Genomic DNA, 8,945 nt, shown 5'->3' on the forward strand with positions numbered 1-8,945 from the left:
AGTGGACAGATTGGCCCTTCAAGAAATTCAGAAAGAGTTGAATAGTGTATCAAAGGCTTTGGACACCAACTCACTTCCTTTTAGCATGAGATGTCGCATAAAAGAGCTAGAAAGGAAAAAACAACATTTTTTGAAGCAGGAAGAAGCTTCATGGAGACTCAAGAGCAGGGCGATTTGGCTCAAGGAAGGTGACAGGAACACAAAAATTTTCCACAAGTATGCAAATTCCAGGCATGAAAAAAATTCCATATGGAAAATCAGTGACGGTCAGGGGGGCTTTCTCTTCTCACAACAAGAAATCACAAAGGAAGCTGTGAGGCATTTTAAAAACCAATATAAAAGAAGGGATGAGTGCAGGTTTCAGGATATCTTATGGGGTATTGATCTGGTCCCACAAATGTTTGATGATGGAAAAAATGAACGCCTCTTTCAGCCCATAATAGAGGAAGAACTTTTAGGAGTTATGAAGGCTTTTAAGAAGGATAAATGTCCTGGCCCGGACGGCTGGACAATAGAATTCTTCATTCACTTCTTTGATATCATTAAACAAGATTTGTTGAGGATGGTTGAAGCAACAAGAATCTCAGGCTGCATACACCAAATTACAACTTCCACTCAGATAGCTCTTATCCCAAAGAAAATGGAAGCGGAATCCTTTCAAGATTTTAGGCCGATTTCCTTATGCAATATAACTTTCAAAATCATCACAAAAATTATTGCTGAAAGGATTAAAGCGACATTAGCCTGTTTTCTAACAAAGGATCAGCATGCTTTTTTAAAGGGAAGGAATATATTGGATGCCGTCGCTAATACTCAAGAAAGCCTGTTTACTATGCTCTCAAAAAAATCTGAAGCTGCCATTCTGAAAATTGATTTACAAAAAGCATATGACTGCTTAGATTGGGGGTTCATTAGATGTTTATTAGCAAAGATTGGCCTGAAATCAAATTCCATAAGCTGGATCATGGCATGTGTAGAGAACGCAAACTATGTTGTCATCATAAATGGGATTCCTTCTCCTTTTTTTTTTCAGGCGGAAAGGGGGTTGCGCCAAGGATGCCCCCTCTCTCCTCTTCTGTTTATCCTGGCAATGAACTCTTTGAGCATTCATATTAATAGGGCAGTTTTTGAAAATAGGTGCAGGCCCGTGAAAATCTGCAATAACAACTACATCTCACACAATTTATTTGTCGACGATGTGCTCATTTTTGCAATGCTTTGCAGGGTCTCGTGGATATGTCTCAATGACATTCTAAATAGGTTCCAAAGTGCTACTGGATTACAAATAAACAAGTCTAAATCCATCCTCTTCCACAATGATGTCAATATGGAAACAGTGGTATGGATTTCTGGGTTGTTTGGGGTAGAGATGAGGTCTATCAAGGATGGTTTAAAATATTTGGGCTTTCAGCTAAAGGCAAAGGGTTACTCTAAAATGGAATGGCAATGGCTAATTGATAGATACTATAAAAAGATATCTGCTTGGGAACACAAGTGTCTATCATTGGCAAGAAGGATTGTTCTAACACAAGTTGTATTAACGCAACTTGCCGTATATTGGGCACACATTTGTTTCTCCCTGCAAGTATAATCCAGAAAATGAACAAGATAACTGCAAATTTTATTTGGGGAGGCAAATATGAACAGAGAAAATATCATCTTATTAGTTTGGAGAAGATTTCAATGCCGAAGATTTCAGGAGGTTGGGGATTACTGGATTTGAAGACTTTTGGGAAAGCACTCCTATGCAAATCTCTGTGGAGAGGAATATTTGGGGAAGGGCCTTGGAGCATTACTATAAAAAAGAAATATATGAAAGGCAAAGACATGGAACACTGGTTCAGAATAGGAAGGATCGGAGCCATGTATGGGTCAGCTATATGGCTCAGTTTTCGCAAAATAGAGCAATATTTTCCAAAGAATCTGAATTGGAGCTTACAATCTGGCAGCAGAATCCTCATTGGAATAGACCCCATCATGTGAGGACGAGAGAGTATAATCATTCCCAAAAGGCTTTTAATTTTCTTCCATTGAAAAGGTTTTTTTACATGGGATAAGCTCATTGCAACATGGCAAGGCCCACTTCCTCTATAGAAATAGGCCATTGATCTAGGTATGTCAGAGTTCTTGGCAAGGCTATGGAACACTTTCAGGGATGTTTTGAGAAGCTGCGGTTTTCATCGGTCTAGGCTGGAAGATTATCTAATCTGGAAGGTGCCAAAAGCAAATGTTTAGGTATGTGTAAAGGACATTTATTTAGATCTGATTGGACAAAGGACCATGAACTCTAGTCCCATGTTTCCGTCAGTTTTTGGAAAACAGGGTGCTCTCCCAAATTAATATACTTCTCATGGCTGGTGTTCCACAATAAAAATCTATCCTGGGAAAATCTAAAGAAAAGGAATTGGCACGGGCCGAGCAAATGCTTAATGTGTGAAGAAGCCGAGGAAACAAATTATCATATGTTCTTCCAATGCCAATCTTTTCAGAAATTATGGCACGATCTAACAATTTTATATGGGTTTCCTCTTGTTTATCATCCTTCTACGCACGCATCTTTTGAATGGTGGAGTGGGCAGAGAGAGTCATGGAGACCAATAATTATCATTGTCTTATGGTGTGCATGGAAATGGAGGAACAACATAATTTTGTAGGAGTTCTAACCTGATTTTCCAACCATCTCTCGATTTCTGCTGCAGATCGCAATCCTAACCTGGAGAAACGATTTCCATGTGAAGGTCCAGAAATGCCTGAGGAATTCCTACCTGAAGGTGCAAGGGGGTTTCTGTTGTTGCCTCGGCCCCTTGGATGAGGATTGCGTGGATACCCTCTCTGAGACATGGAAATTCCCCTGGAATTGACTCTCTAGGATTTTACAGAGCCGAATCTATCCCTGAATTCAGTTGAGAATTTCTAAAAAGCTGAACATTCTGATAAACTATTTCTCCTCCCTAATTAGTTTAAATATATAACAAAACACAGACCAACTGTAGTGTGTAGTCTGTATTGCTACTTGAATAGTTTATGAAAGCAGGTCTCACTCAAGCCTGGCCCCTTACAGCTGTGAGTACGGGTGGGACAACATTTAAAGGGTAGAGCACGAAGTTTGTCTCAGACGGTTTGGAAAAATATTATTTGTTTTGGGATTAGAAAAAACTAAAAAAACTCATGCACACTCACAGTAATGAGTGTTACAAATTTAAGAGGCTGAAGATAAACTGTGTTGCTGCTTGAACAGTTTATAAAAGCAGATAAAGGCATGGTAAGGACAGGGTTGATCTAAAATGGTTTGGTTTGGAAAATCCCATTTGCTTTGAGAAGAGGAAGGGAAAATACTAATGTTAAGGTTGGTTTAGTTGTGAGACAAATTTAAAGATGTAGTATATAATTTATTTATTTATTTTTAGTATTAGGTAAATAATTTATAAATAAATATTTTAAAATTGTTTTATTAATAATATTTTAGAAGAGATGGTTGGCTTGGAATCTTTTAATTTTTGAAAAAAAAGGATAAAGTGTATAGCATTAGCATAAGAATAGTGGCTCTAAAACAAATCAATAAGAACTTTTTTTGAAGGGGCATGACAAGGGGAAGAATTTTTTTGTGGGGAATTATTCTATTCTTTAAAGATAATCATTATTAATTTAAAGCATGATTTGGAGAAGGGTCAAATAATTATGTAAAATGGATGGCGCTAAAAATAATATTGTTGTTAACAAAGGTAAAGGATTTAATAATTTATAAGTGTTTGTTGATTCTTACATTATTATCATATGAATAAAAAATGAACAAAAATGTTAAAATGTGTTTCTAAGTTATCTTTGAAGAGGCCAAAAGTTTGGGAGTTTTTTTCAAGAAGATAATGGTTTGAGAGTGTTTCTTAACCATCTTGTTCTTTAGCCTATACACACTAGAGAAATATGTCAAATAATTATGTAGAATTGATAGCATTAAAAATAATATTGTTGTTGAAAAATGTAAAAAGATTTAATAATTTATAAGTGTTTGTTGATTCTTACATTGTTTTCATATGAATAAAAGATGAACAAAAATGTTAAAATGTGTTTCTAGGTTCTCTTTGAAGACGCCAAAAGTTTGAGAGTTTTTTTCAGGAAACTAGGTTTGAGAATGTTTCTTAACCATCTTGTTCTTTAGCCTATACACACTATAGAAATATGAACGATGATGGTTTATTTAAAGTTAAAATTCAGATGCAACGTATTACTTGGATAATAAGATAAAATAGAAACGCTGTCATTTTGGGATATTATCACTTTTTTTTTTGAAGTCATGGTGTGAGTTATTTTCTTCCTTCTAACTTTTTAATCAAAATTTAATTTTTAATCGTTATAATTATACTAGTTATTTTATTTCTAGATATTAAAGTCATATCTATAAAATGATATACATTTTGTAAATGAATAAGTGAAAAAATTCTCATTATGTCTTATCTTAAATGAACTCGAGAAAAAGTAACTCCAGTTATAAATATTTTTTATATTTTCTTGGGTAAAACTTTGAAATGTTGTATAGCAAAATATATTTAAAAAAACATATGAAAAATATAATATAATTATGTGAATTAAACAAAACTAATAATAAAATTACAATACTCTGTTAATTTTGAATTAAATAGAATTAAAAAACTACCAATAGCATAGTTTAAAATTGTGGTCACAAATCAACTTTAAAAATAAAATATTTTAAACAATATTTTTATTTAAATTTAATATTATTTTATTTAAAATCAATTTAAAGTAGCCCCACAGATATTGAGACCCGTATATTCTTTGTTTCAGCAGTGCTGGAAAGTTATTCGTTGCTTCCTTCGTAGCTGTTTCCGCAATGCCGGAAAGTTATCCGTTGTTTCTGTGTGAAGAACATGACCGTATAAGATGGTGGCTTCCGTACATTACTTTTACGACACGGATTCTACGTGATTTTGGCGGTTCAAAGTTTTCTAGTCCAAGTCAGTGGATGGATAGTTTTTAAGTAATATTTAGGTAATCAAAATGATGATTCTTTAAAATATATTAAATTAAATTATATAAAAATGGCGAATATCTCATTATAATAATGGAAATCTAGCTCTACTATTTTTAAATAAATGATGGAATGTATACACATAATAAGATGGATTCTTAGTAAATGTATAAATATGTTAGCATAAATTTTTAGTTTACAGTTTAATGTTAAGACTGTTAATAAATAGATGGACTTTTAGTAAATGTATAAATATGTGAGCATAAATTTTTATTTTACAGTTTAATGTTAAGACTTAAAGACTTTGTTAATAAATAGATAGGTATGTAAATGATGTAAATATATTTATATAAAATTGTAGTAGGTTTGTTGTGTAGTGAAAATTATGTAAATGTTAATTTGGTAATATAATATATAAAGATAAAAAATGTTTATATAAATTAGGAAAGGGGTTATGATTTTTAGAGAGTCAATGGAAAAGAAAGTTTTTTATTGTTGAGTGTTAAGTTTAGATTTTATATATATTTTTTTTATTATGTGTTTTAAATGAAGTCGTTTATCTTCTTTGAATTATTAAACTAATTATTGAATGCATGTAAAAAGTTGGTGGGAAAGTCTTCTCTATAAGTTTAAGAAGTAAGAATTGAAAATAAATTAAATTACACTTACATAAAATAATTCATTTGGGAAGTTTTGGTTATCAAGTGCAAGGGGTAAGCTTCTAAGGGACGACTCATGCTATATTTAGTTAATATTAATATTGTTTATTGGCGTTTATGAATTTCACTCACTAATTCGAAACATGAGAAATTGGTTAATTGGAACTAATACTCATGGGATATGGGTTATATATTAATAGCATATAATCTCAAAATGTACCTTATATGTTGGACTTTGAGTACCCTTCAATACTTCAAAAAATTGTGAAGAGAGCTCTACTTGAATAGCACAAAAGGCACAATGCTTGTTGAGGTCTTGCAAATGAGGTAGCAAGTTAACTAGGCTTGACTGTGTGAAAAGCTCCATAGTTAAGGTAACCTCCTATAAAGTCTTAGTTATAGGATGACTTGATGATTGTTTATATGCACTTCACATTATTGGTGTCAATCTCACTTCTTCACATTGAGAACATCACCTGATGCAATGATTGTTAAATGGACTATTCAAAATCATGAAAAATTGGTTAATTGCTACTAATACTTATAAAAGGTATAGTTTAACTTATAAACAGAATGATACTTTTCTTCAGAGTATTTTCTAGTCAAGTTTAATCAAAATCCGACATATTTTTAACAATTTGAGTTTAAGTTGTTTAATTTGTAGAATTTGAGTGTCCCCACAGTTTTTAAGGATGTTTGAATCCATTTATGCATTCAAAAATATATTATAAACAACAAAAAAACCATAACGGGTGAAAAGGCCAAGCCATTTCATATATAAATTAGGCTACTCCTTTATAAAATATAGATTATAAATTAATGTCTTACCCTATACTAATAATCTCAAAAACAATATTTCATTCTCAAAACCCTTAACGCAAAAATCTAATTATTGTAATTCATAATATTATAATGTAATTAGCATTATATAAAAAATTATAAAATTGTTTTTGTGTTTTGGCAGATTTACATTAAAATTATAATGTAATTAGCATTATATAAAAATTTATAAAATTGTTTTGTGTTTTGGCATGTTTTTTTTTTTTTTTCAGAGAGAAAAAGCGATATAGATTATATTAAGGATTCAAAAGCCTCAGCCGAAATAGACAGATCATTGTGAATGGGGAAGACACATAGTTCCCCAAATGAGCGAATTGAGTTCAGATGTAGCCATCAGAATGTAATATAGCAGATAGTCTATAACATAAGGAAGAAAACACATTATGGGACCCCAGTAGGGGGCACATAAGAAGCTGTGGATCTACATGATCTGTATAGAGCTTGAACATAAAACTTATTGATCTATCAGAGAGATAGTGCTGCCAAAAAAGAGCCTGCTTAGTCCAGGGAAGGCATGGACCCCGTAATTAAAATTGTATTTTGGCATGTTTACATTGAAGAGTGTATGGAGTTCTAGATTGAGAATTTTCTTTCCATTTATAAAATTATTAAACATTTTTATAATTAAATATGATTTTATGTATTGTATCATTTGAAATGAGATTTATGAATTTTATCAATATTCAATTCATAAAATGGGAATATGGCATAGATGCAAATTCATCTCAAATGAGAAAAATAATAATTTGTGATTTAAATAGTTTATGTTATATAAATTAACATTTTTTATTACTTTTTAACACATAACCTCATTAAAAGAATTATTATGTTCTAAATTATTTTATAAATATATATTTATTTTTTATTTTATTTTGAAAATCTACTTATCTATTATTTATTTTAATTTTATAAATTTAAAAATTTAATTTTAAATAATTAATATATATATATATATATATATATATATTTAATAATAATAATAATAATAATAATAATAAAAAAGTTGATAATTAATGTTTTAACTTTAATATTTTATTATGCCAGGCACACAATTGAATACAGTATACAAATTACATTTTAATATTGATCACTTTCTCTATTATAAAATAAATTTCATATCATATTTTATTTATATAATTAATTTGGCAAATTTTTTTTTTTTCTAAGTAAAGACTACTGCTATATTAAAGAAAAGAAAATATGTGCAGAGGTTTACATCCCGTGAGGAGACCGAAGCCAGTCCTCAAGCTGAAGAAGCTTTAACTGATTCATAAAACACAGTCCATTATAGTTCCTGGACGTCATATAGTCTGGACTCAAACTGACAAAAACTCCATATCTACTGGCAAGACAGAGCCAGTTTACATCATTAACCATTAAACAAAAATAACAAACTGCTGAAGCCTGAGACTTGCAGCAGTGGCCTAACCGAGCCCTAGGACTGAGTTGGACACAAAAAAGGACCCAAAGACACAACACGATTAGCAATACCATGACAGTAAGAAAAAAACAAAACAGAGCACCCGAGAACTAGACTGGCTGGTCGGATGAGGCCTCCTGCTTTCCTTTGTCTGGGCTTGGCGAGTCGAGCCAAATCACCATCTCGTCCTCATTCTGAATCGGATCTCCTTGATCTGGCGGAGCACGTGCGCTGAAGACCTCCACCTCCATGTTTGAATTGGGTGGCGGCAGGACCTCTTGTACAGAGGTAGCGTAACCAGAGTTGCCCTGTATCGGAGCACAGGAGCTGAAGACTTCCATCTCCACGTTGGAATTGGGCGGCAGCAGGACCTCTTGCACAGAGGCTTTATAACCGGAAGTTTCCTGTATAGCTTGCTGGGCCGGAGCAGGTTGAATTGGAGCTACCGCGTGTCGACGAGTTCGATACACCAAGCCTTCCATATCACCCAGGAGGATATTGCTGTCTTGGACAATTTCAGCTGCAGGGGAACTAGAATTTGACCGGCCAGGCTCTTCTTCAGAGATGAAGACGGTGAAAGTGACTACCACTTCAGGTCTAACAAGGCGGCTTGGAAATCTGAATCTAAAAGTCTGGTAGGTGCCCTGAGGAAGAAGACATTCCTGCTCCGAACTGGGAGACGAAGGTGGCTCTGCAGCAATTGGCTCAATTGGGTATAGGTCTTCCAGAACCACGCGGGTACTGGACCTTCCTCCACGCCTAGGAACCCCTCGACTGCGCGGCATGGCTTGTAAAAGTAACGCTACCAAACACTCAATAATCTCTTGAAAATTTGCAGACAGAAAGCCCTCTCTCCGTGCACTGAAAGCAACAATGGGTTGGTTCTGCGTCATAACTGGCATTTCAAAATCAATATAATGCGTAACCTGCAATCGCAACACGGGGGAACGGCCTTGGGCTTTTCTCCCCTTTCGCATCGAAGCCTGAGCAGCCATGCTCGGCATCACATGCAGCGTCCCTCCTCCTTTGCCGCAGACCAAGA

The sequence above is a fragment of the Pinus tabuliformis genome, chromosome 3_2, assembly GCF_031772625.1.
Source record: "Pinus tabuliformis cultivar Carrire ecotype Pingquan chromosome 3_2, CPIR1, whole genome shotgun sequence".
Classification (NCBI taxonomy): Eukaryota; Viridiplantae; Streptophyta; class Pinopsida; order Pinales; family Pinaceae; genus Pinus; species Pinus tabuliformis.